Source organism: Tenrec ecaudatus, chromosome 1 (assembly GCF_050624435.1).
Source record: "Tenrec ecaudatus isolate mTenEca1 chromosome 1, mTenEca1.hap1, whole genome shotgun sequence".
NCBI classification, from domain to species: Eukaryota; Metazoa; Chordata; class Mammalia; order Afrosoricida; family Tenrecidae; genus Tenrec; species Tenrec ecaudatus.
The window spans coordinates 50,018,649-50,029,969 of NC_134530.1; positions in this window are offsets into that span (position 1 = coordinate 50,018,649).

The window sequence follows — 11,321 nt, forward strand, 5'->3', positions numbered from 1 at the left end:
CACTAACCCTAGCCCTGGTGGCTGACTTTCCAGGCAGATAGGAGAGAGGTGTGTACGGGGGACAGAAACACCGGGGAGGTGCACACGCCTTAGAATGAGCAACCGTTGGGGACCCAGGGCAAAGTTCGAGAGAAGGAGGAACGAGAACAGAAAGCATGGTGGGAAGGACCCGAAAACGCCCACCCTCCTGTCATCACATCAGTTCTGCCTCAGAGAGGCCCTACACGGAACAGAGGCGAGCGCTTCCGGATGGCCCGGACGGTGCATCTTCACCAGCACAGAGAGCCCTCCATGCTCCCCTTGGGCGCCCGGGGGTTGAACTGCAGAGCTTTGGCTCAGCAGCCCAAGGGGACCCCACACTGCCACCAGGGCTCTCTAAACACGGAGAGAGGGGGTGTTAAGTGATGTTACACTCTGGAGACTGCAGTCAGTGACCTGAAGCAAACGGTATATGAGATTTTTTTCCTGGAAGCCTTCACCCAATCCACAATACAAGGTTAAGAAAGCATTTTGCTGTTTCTAGTCAAAGCCACATTACAGTGAGAACACTCAAGTTCTTTCCTAAAGATACTTCTCCAGCTGATTCCTGTACTGACTCGCTTTGTCACCCGCTTGCCTCACTCTCAATGTGGCTACCTTGAACTCATCGGAAGAATACAAGGGGACGTTAACATGTTGGTGGGAGAATTACCCTATTTTTCACTTTCATTGTCCTACCCGCGTTTTGAAGTCCCCTCTTGTGTGGGAAGGCCACGGAGGTGGTCAGATCTTTCAACTTCTCTTGTTCAAGACCTTTTTCCATTTTAATGTGTACTCGTTTTTTTTTACCTTGCAAGATTTCTATTTCCCATTTTTCTCTGCTTGGAAACCGGCAAGTCTTTGCCAGAGCTCATCAAGTTCTTATTGATAAAGGCACCTGTGCCCATTATTAAGTTGTTGACTCAGCTCTCAAGCCACTTTTCTACTCTCTCAGAAGCTGTGGGATTCTACAAATCGGGTTGGCTTCTTTAGTTGGCTCTACGTTTGGCTCTGCCAGTAGGGACCACTAGAGGGAGACAGTGAGGCCAGAGGTGGAAGAAGGACTTGCTCTTTCTTTTAAGGGTCACCCAGGGATGTGCCAACAGGTCAGTATCAGCAGTCCCTTCCCACAGCCGCAGCCGAATCTACTTTGCAGATTTGCTGGCAGTTGTATAGCCAGCTTCACTGTGTCTCATTCAGATACCAACACCAGATGGAAAGACGCCCCCCCCCTCTGGAATCTGGGTCCCTTCTCTAAACCGGCACATCAGTATCAGGCAGTTGATGGCTGCCTTAGACACCTGAAGTTCAGTTCTACAGGAATCCGACCCACATTTTAGTAATCCCAGCCTCTCCCCATTTTCCCTCAGCCCTGGGGGACAGAAGAGTTGATGCGTCTGAATTATGGTATTAGCAAAGCATATTCAAAGTCCCACGACTAACAAAAGAACCAACACATCTGTCTTAGAGGAGGTACAGCAGATGCTCCTTGGAAGCGATGGTGGTGAGACTGAGTCTCACACACACTTTGGAGGTGTTATTAGGAGGTGTGTTAGTCTGGGTACTTTAGAGAAACAAATCCACAGAAACTCATGAGAGTTTTATATAAAAGTTAAGTGCACATCAAGAAAATATCCCCACCCAGTGCTGCCCATGCCCACAAGTCCAACTAGGTCCAACACCAATCCACAAAGCCCTCCTCCATCTCACAAAACAGACGCAGTGACGCCGACTACAGGAGGAAAGCGGAATCAGTGAGCGTGTAAGCCTCTCAGCGCTGGCAGGGGTCTCCACACGGCTGCTCCAGCACCCAGGGCTGCATCAGGGCAGGACCATGCGGCTTCTCCTCGGGGATGTCTTGCAGGAAGTGAGCCTTGTCAGCTGAAGCAGGGAACTGCTAAGGCAGCTGCACCCTGGTGCGGCCATCACACAGCAAGAGACCTGAGAACTCGAAAGGCAAGGCTTAGGAAGCCATTTATCTCTCCACCCTTCAGTTAACCCCACATGTGTTTATCGACCACGATGGCACAATAAACGAACTACCTCAGGAGGGATTTTTTTTTAAAGGAAGACAGTAGGTGGATTGACACCACGGCTCCAGCAATGGGCTCAAACCTAGCAACCGTAGGGTGATGGCCCAGGACCAGGCTGCGCGTGGGTCTGTTTGCAGAGTGGCTGTGAGCCGGGAGCAATTCAGTGACACTTAACAACAACCAGGGCTGTACAAGCTTCTGCTGGTGTATCTGTGCTACCTCAGGATCTTCTGTTTATCCTTTCAGTTACTTAGCTAACTATACTTCATAACCATTCTTTATATTAAAGTCTCCCGTCCCAATCACTGCATGGTCTCTATCCCTGCTTTACACTGAAATTGGAACTAGGAGGGATTCCAAGAAGTGGAACATGGGACGTGGGGACTGATTTGGTTGTGTCATTGGCTTGAATGTACTGGGCTTTTTGTCCATGATCTGCTGCGGGAGAGCAATCACAGTATGTGCATGACAGCCTGTGGTATCATTGTTGCCTGTGGTTGCTTGGGAGGAAGTGCTAGTGGAAGTAAGTGGCTTGGGAGCCCAAGTGGCTGTGGCACTCGACTGTTGGGAGAGTGATGCTCACTGACGAGACTGGCGTGGACAGTCTTCCAGATGTTTGAGAGACTCTGGAGAAGCCTCAGGTCTTTAAACTCTCCGGGGTGTGGGTACACCTAAGTGGCTGAATCAGAGTCTCTTACCCAATTTCCAGACCTAAGTCAATCAATAGCCCAGAGCCCCCTGATTGGAGGAGCAGCCACGTCCCTTAAGGAAGGATTCCGCATCCCTACCGTGATATCCCAGACGAGAAGTTTTGCTTCACATTCCCTCTGGGGACCTGTGTTCATTCACTTGTATGACTGCTAGGCATCAGCTCTGAGCTCAGATAGTTCCTGGGAGATAGTACCAGCAGATGAGCATCTCGTGGCTCATCAAAATCGAAGACGTTAGTGGTCTCTTTGGACACACCATGCCGCACCCCCCACAGACACACTACCAACCCCCGAGTTTATACCTGGAATTGGCACCCTTCACAACTCACTTGGGTCCTAGCGTCAGGCTGTCTGGGTAGGAAGGGCTAAGTGGACGCCCCTAGAGCACAAAGCTAGCAAACCAGCGGCAAAGGAAGCCCTTGCAGAGATTAGTGGCACCTTTGGAGCTGTGGAAGATGCTAAGCCGATGGTAGCCAGCACCGTCCTCCGTGGCCTGCCTGTGGCCCGCAGATAAGACGAGTGGGTCTCGGAGCATTACCGTGAACTATGATAACTGTAATCAAGCAGTTGCTTCCAGTGCAGCTCTACTCCAGATGCAACGTCGCTGCACGAGCAAGCCACGTAGCTCCTGGCACTTGATATGCAGCTACTGACCTGGAAAACGGTTTTTTTTCCTCCGTACTAATTTGTAAGAAACACCAGAAGCAGTTTGCTTTTACCTAGCAGGGCCCAAAACACACCTTCATGGTCTTGCCTCAGGGACACATCACCGCTTGGCTCTCTGTCTTAATTTAATCCGCAGCAATCTTGATCATCTTGACAATGAAAATTACACAACATCACCACACTGATGACATTGTGCTGATTAGGTCAGACAAGCAGGAATATTTTAGATGCCTTACAAAGACATATGCAAAATAAATTCAAAATAAATACCACAAAAATGCAAAGGTCTGCCACTTCAGAGACGTTTCTGGAGGGTCCAAAGGGAACGATAGTGATTCTGCACCTTGACATTACCCACCCACAGTAACCAATCAAACAAGGAAACAGCACAACTTGGATGAGTTGGAAGTTTTAGAAACAACATAGACAGCGTCAGAGTGTTGTATGGTGACCGCTAACCAAGAGGTGCCCAACTGTGAGTGGGGACTGAACCAGGAAGGGCGCGGTAGTAACCCCAGGGTTACTCTCACAGGTTACCCTTCTCTTGGACCTTGCTGTCCTTCGCTGCCACAGTCCCAGCTCACAGAGACCCTACGTACGTCCGGCAGAACACAACTCTGCCCGGCCCCGGCCACCCTCCCCATGGTTCGGGGTGAGCGGTCGCTGCAGCCCCCGTGTGAAGCAGCATCTCCTCTGTGGCAAACAAGAACGCTGCGAGGGGATGTGGCGAAACACCAGTGGGCAAATCACAGCCCGACCTCGACGGTTTTGGACTAGATGCATGTTCTGCTTTGCAGACAAAGAGCTCTGGTGGTAGAGGGGATCAAGCGTTGGGCGGTCTGCACCAAGGGAGAAGAGGAGGCAGTCTTTCCCCAAAAGATGTACAGCCTAAATAAATCAACAAATAGAATTTTTTTTTGAAAAGAAAGATGTACAGCCTCGCCGTGCCCTTCCTAATCTCAAAGTCCACTACATAGCCAGGGGAGTCAAAATAGCCCAGTACTGCTACGATGAGAGATACAGAGACCAATTGAACAGAATTGAGAACTCAGAAATAAATCGATTCACCTACACACAACTGCGTTTTGATAAAGGACCAAGACACATTAATTAGGGAAGAGATTTGTATGAGACCACGATTACAAAAAAAATCAGGAAATCCTTTCACACTAAAATAAGCAGCTATTGATGGTTATCAGAAGTAGGGGGGAGTGGGGTGAGGGACAGACAGGCGTTCACTTGGGTGAAGGGGAAGACAATTTCCCTAAGAGGGAGATGGTTGAAAAAATGACAGAAACCAGACAAGGTATTGGGACTTTTGAAGAGTTGCTGAATGTAACGCTGATGACCTTTATCTAACTCACAATTAAGGGTTAAATGAAAAATAAAAAAGGCCTGAGTAGCGATACCAGGAGGGTCAGGGGAAGGTGGGGTGAGAAAAGGGGGAACCGATCACAATGATCTACATATAATCCCCTCCCAGAGGGATGGACAACAGAAAAGTGGGTGAAGGGAGACATTGGTCAGTGTAAGACATGAACAAATAATAATAATTTATAAATTATCAAGGGTGCATAAGGGAGGGAGGGTGGGAGAGGGAGGGGAAAATGAGGAGCTGATACCAAGGGCTCAAGCAGAAAGCAAATGTTTTGAGAATGATGATGGCAACAAATGTACAAATGTGCTTGACACAATGGATGGATGTATGGATTGTGTTAAGAGTGGTACGAGCACCCAGTAAAATGATTAAAATAAATAATCAAAACATAACAAAGACCTAGGGCCCTGGGAGCCCTAGGGAGCAGGTCTCCTCTATCCTGAGCAGTCACTGAGTTAGAGCCGGCTCAGCCGCAGTGAGTTTGGCTTGGTTTGGGTTCCAGACACTTACTCTCCTTTGCTATCACTTGTCTGTCAGTTTGTTGTGCTGTGTTGGCTTGTGTGTTGCTGGGGTGCTGGGAGCTGTGTCACCGGTATTTCACATGCCAGCAGGGCCACCCACTGTGAACAGGTTTCAGTGGAGCTTCCAGACTGAGAGCAGACTAGGAAGGAATAGTCTGCTCACTTCTGAGGGATTAGCCACTGAAAACCTTATGGACAGAATCAAAACATTGTCAGATATGAAGAACCTCACGAAACGGAGCAGAAAGTTGTAGGTAGCGCCAGACGATGAGCATCTCAGGTCGGCAGGCAGTCAATATATGACTGAGGAAGAGCTGCCTCCTCAGAATAGAATCTGCTATAACCACACAATGTAAGAAAGCCTTCGGGGCCTTCAGTTGCTGATGGGACACCACTCCAAATGAGAAGAGACAGCTACAAACAGCAATTAATACTCAGAACTTGGAATGTATGAAATGTGAATCTAGGAAAATTGGGAGTTGTAAAAAATGAAATGGAACACATAAAAAAGTGACAGTCTAACAATCGCTGAAGACAAAGCATGTGCATAAGCAAATGTGGTGAAGAAAGTGGATGGTGCCTGGCTATTGAGAGATAGAGCATCTGGGGTCTTAAAGGCTTGACGGTAAACAAGCGGCCATCTAGCCGAGAAGCAACAAAGCCCACATGGAAGAAGCACACCAGCCTGTGCGATCACGAGGTGTTGAAGGGATCAGGTATCAGGCATCAAAGAACATAAATTACATCATTGTGATGAGGGGGAGTGCAGAGTGGGGACCCAAAGCCCATCTGTAGGCAACTGGACATCCCCTTACAGAAGAATGGTTGTGGGGAGGAGACGAGCCACTCAGGGTGCAGTGTAGTAATGATGAAACATACAACTTTCCTCTAGTTCTTTAATGCTTCTTCCCCCCACTATCATGATCCCAATTCTACCTTACAAATCGGGCTAGACCAGAGGGTGTACACTGGTACAGATAGGAACTGGAAACACAGGGAATCCAGGACAGATGACCCCTTCAAGACCAGTGGTGAGAGTGGTGATACCGGAAGGGTGGAGGGACGGTCGGGGAGAGAGGGAGAACTGATTACAAGGATCTACATATAACCTCCTCCCTGGGGGATGGACAACAGAAAAATGGGTGAAGGGAGATGTCAGACAGTGTAAGACATGACAAAATAATAAATTATCAAGGGTTCATGAGGTAGGGGTGGCAGGGAGGGGGGGAATGAGCCCCCAATAAAATGATTAAAAAACAAGATTGTGTCATTTGCATATCATGGGTTACTAAGCCTTGCAGTCCTGATGCCCCATCCTTCTTAACGGGAACCAGAGTCTCTGATGATGTCCGTCTCATACAGATGGAATGAGTGCAGTTAAAGGACACGGCCCTAATCTAATACCCACGTTTCCTAATTCTGAATCATTGCAGTAGTCTCTTATCTGCATGCTTGGTCCATGTACAGATTCCACAGGAACACCACAAAGTGTCCTGAGATTCCTGTTCTTCCCATTTCACGGTTTGTTATGATCCACACAGTTGAATACCTTTGCCTACTCAAGAAGACACGAGGAAACGTTTCCTGGTACGCGCTGCTTGTGTGTGTTGCCATGAGCCAGAACTGGCCTGGCAGCGTGGGACTGCTGCAGGAGGGCCCAGGCCATGCAAGCAGCTTGTGCTTGACTGCTGGCCCAACAGGAGGGTGCCTGGTTAGATTCTCCAGAGAAGCAAAACCCAGGGATGCTTGTGTGTGTGGTATAGAGAAAGAGTTGCAGCTATTCGGAAGTGGTTGAGACAGTTGTAGAAATAGGTCAGGGTTGAGTGTGGCTTCTCCTGACCTGTGGAAGCTGATGGAGCGGAGGCAGGATGAGGAAGCAGACACAGCAGCGGGCACAGGCTAGTGGGGAAGACGTCTGTGGGTAGCTCCCAATGGCTCCTGGGACCAGCAGGCACTCGAGGAACCAGGTGCAAGATCCAACTCGGCAGAAGGAGAAGGCCAAAGAGGTTTGACTCTGCTTGGGCTCTGTCTCTCACACAAAGGCTTCTGTCACCAAGGAGGTGTCATCGGGCTCTGTCCTGACCCCGACCCAGGAGTGTCTGGTTGACGCAGACCATTCCGAGTACTGTGGAAGAAAAGGTCTGGCAATCTGCTTCTACTATCACTAATTCACGCACGCGCGCACGCACACACACACACCTGTGGAGCAATTTCACTGTGTAACATGTTGTTGCTATGAATTGAAATGGACTTGACAGGAATCAACAACTGCTGTAGTAAACAATCTCCCACACTTAGGTTTTCTATAATAAAAGTTTATTTTTAAATTTTTTGCTCACATCAGACTTCAATATGAGTTAGTCCTTGGAGGGGCAGCTCTGCTCAGCAAACCATGGAAGGATCCCTGTTCTATTGTACGAGGGAGTACCCCCAAAGCCGGAGTTGTGCTGGGCAGAGTGGAGCTTTCATAGCATGCATTTGCTTTTCCTGCTAGGTGAGCATTGAACAACTCGCTCTGAGTTAGTGCACCCAGTGGCATCTCCTGGGAAGGTTCTCTCTGGTCACGGCAAAGTTTTTCATAAAAGCAGTTTCTCTTTTTTTTTGTGATGGCCAGTGTAAGAGAGCAGCATGTGGCTGTGCAAGTTTGTTTCCTGCTCCGGAAAAATGTCTCAGAAACTGCTGTGATGTGGAACACGGCTTACAAGGACAGCGCTCTGAGGAAAACTCAAGTTTCAGAAGAGGTGACATGTCAATGGATGACAAACCTCATTCTGGACATCTGTCCATGTCCTGAGCAAGAGGAAAATGCCCAAAATAGTCATGCACTTGTGCTCGGAAACCGACGACAGATATTGGTTCAGTGAATTTTAACGGGAGGTTTGGGAACGAGAGGGGTCTCATTTGTGCCTCAGATTCTGACCAGGAAAAAGAGCAAGTGGAAACATGCCGTGCTTTGAAAGAACAGCACCATCCAAAGGGATGAGTTGGAAAAATGTTTCCAAGAATGGCATCACAGATTTGACACATGTGTTAAGTAATGGAGAGTACTTTGAAGGTGATAAGGCTGTTTCGTAAAGAAATCTAGCTTTGGGGGAAAAAATTGGGGGTACCCCCTTGGATACTCTGCCTGAGCACTGAGAGTTGAAAAGCTTGTTGTGCCCCGGTTAATGGGGCGGGGAGGGGGAGGGGCTACGTACCTCTGAAAGAGTGTAATGTTTTAACTCATTCCCCCCCCCAACATTTTCTTGTATTTGATTTAAATATCTGTGTAAAGCATTAAACAGAAGTGTGTGTAAGCTGGAGAAAAGAAAAGAAAAAGGTAAAATGTCAACTGGTGGCAAACCTTGTTCTGGATGTCTGTCACCTTCCTGAGCGGATGAAAATGTTGACTTGTAGGGCATTTGGAGTTCGTTCCACTAAGTCAGACTGTTTTGTATTTCCTCCAGGTCAGACTGTTAATCAAGCTTTCTATTTAGAGCAGGGGTCCTCAAACTTTTTAAAAGGGGGGCCAGTTCACTGTCCCTCAGACCCATTGGAGGGCCGGACTAGAGTTAAAAAACAAAACAAAACTAGGAACAAAATCCTATGCACATTGCACATATCTTATTTTGAAGTTAAAAAAACAAATCAGGCAAAACAGCTGGCGGGCAGATAAATGTCCTCGGTGGCCTGCATGTGGCCCTCAGGCTGTAGTTTGAGAACTCCTGATTTAGAGGCTCTGAAAAGATTGCTTAACAGTGTGTAACAAAGAAGGCCTGATTTGTGGCAGGTGGGGGACTGGTTTAGCCACCACCACAATGCACCTGCTCACGCAGCTATCTCAATGTGATGATTTTGGGGGAAAAAAACACCCAGCATGTCTAAATAGATAGATAGATAGATAGATAGATAGATAGATAGATAGATAGATAGATAAAACAGCATGCCTCTCTTTCTCCATGCACCCAACTCACCTGACCTTGCTCGGTGCAACTTCTTTTTTGTTTCTGTGAATGCAGAGGAACATGAAAGGATAGCAATTTGACAATGTAAAAGAGGTGAAGAAAAAAACACGGGAGGTGCTGTCAGCCATCCAAACAGATGAGCTTGAAAAATGTTTCCGAGGATGGATTTGCAGATTTGACAAATGTATTAAATGTAATGGAGAGTACTTGGAAGGTGATACGTTTATTTTGTATAACAATTTAAATACATAGCTTTGAAAAATAATTCCATTTTTGGGGGGGTACCCCCTTGTATAGGCCCACCATCTGCTATGTTGTTGGGCTCTCTCCATTCTGTTTGCAGATGAGCCAGCAAGGATGAGCTGACTGAGCATTTGTGGACCGGCCTGCGAGTAGCACAGTCCCTTCTATCCAAATTCCAAACTCTGTCCCACGGCCACACCTGTCTGTAAGAGGCTGGGAACTGTGGGTATTGGTGAGAGGGAGTAGGTTATGCTAAGAGGGTTGTTGGTGACATTTAAGATAGAAGTTTTAGGGGGCGGGGGACAAAAGCCAAGTTGTACAAAGGTAAGAAATGAACGTTATGGTTGTGTGCCATTGAGCAGATTTCGGCCCCTAGTGACCCTGTATGAGAAGAGCAGAACGAGTCAGTCGATGTCCGAGGCTGAATGTTTATGGGAGCACACTGCCCAGCCTTTTCACCCACAAAACAACCACAGAACTGCTGGTTGTTTGAACTGCCAACCTTCTCGTTCACAGCTGAGTGAGCGCTGAAAGTGAGAGCGCCTCTTTATTCTAATGATAAATAAACCTGAAGCTTGAATGAGAATAGCCATGGAAAGCTGTTTTGTTAGTTAATTTTGTTTTATTTTGTAATTGCTAGCGAATTGAGCACAGGTGTGCAGTCTCAATGAACAAGGAAAGAGATTGGGCATGAGTGAAGGGCTGGCCAGGGACAGAAGGACACTCACCGCTTTAAGATGAGAGGAGAGAATACACGCAGAGAGAGATTCCCAGATGCAGAGAAAGGAACCTGAAAATACAGTAGGAGGTTTTGCTCTCTGTAAAGAGACCAGGGCAAGAAAACGTTTAGCACTGCAGGAGAACCCAATTGAAGTGGGACACCAGGAATGTGGACTGGATCCACCAAGCCCAGTGTGGGGGCTTCATGCCACCGCCAAAGGACCAGAGGGAGGAAACCTATCATGGGGTTTGCTCCGGGGTGGGGCTTACCAAATCCAGTCTTGGGCCTCAGGGAACAGCTCAGCAGCCTTTGGCACGTGTACTAGTTAGCGACCCTTGAAATCACTGCAGGTGGCTTTCTGGCCACCCATGTACAGTTTGACTTCCTTTCTTCCTATGTTGCTGTTGTTAGGTGCATGAGTCAGCTCCCACCCATAGCGACTCCTCCCACACTCTCCTTAAAGTGACCTTGACCTGGGGGGCACTTCCTAAGGAGATTTCCAAATGATTCCTGCCTCCTGGTAGCCACTCTCCCTCTGAGCATGAGCGGGACCTGCGACTTGCTTCTAGTTTATAGAACACGGCAAAGGTAGTGTGTTGTCACCCCCTTTACATCGTTCATACCTTACATTACGCAAAACTGTCTCAGGAGACGGGAGCTGGAACCTGCACTTGTAGGTGTGAGGTGGGTGGTCACGTTGAAGACGATCTGGCAAGGAGCTGCTGGTGGCCCAGAGAACCTGCTGGCAGGCTCCAGAATAATCTCAGCAAAAACCCTGAGCTCTCCATCGCGCAGTCACAAGGAAACACATTCTGCCAACAACGGAATGAACTTGCAGTTGGTCAAGTGGCCGGATGAGATGACACCTGGATTGTAGCTGTGTGAGACGCTGAGCAAAGAACCCAGCTACGCTGCACCCCGCGCCCTGGTGGCGCAGTGTTGGGCTGCTAGCTACAAGGTGAGCAGTTTGAAACTACCAGCCTCAACAAGGGAGAAAGGAGAGGCTTTCTACTCCCTTAAAGATGCACGGTCTCCTGTAGGTCGCATGGAGAAGCTGTGGTTGGATTCCTGATCAAGGCTGTGTTAT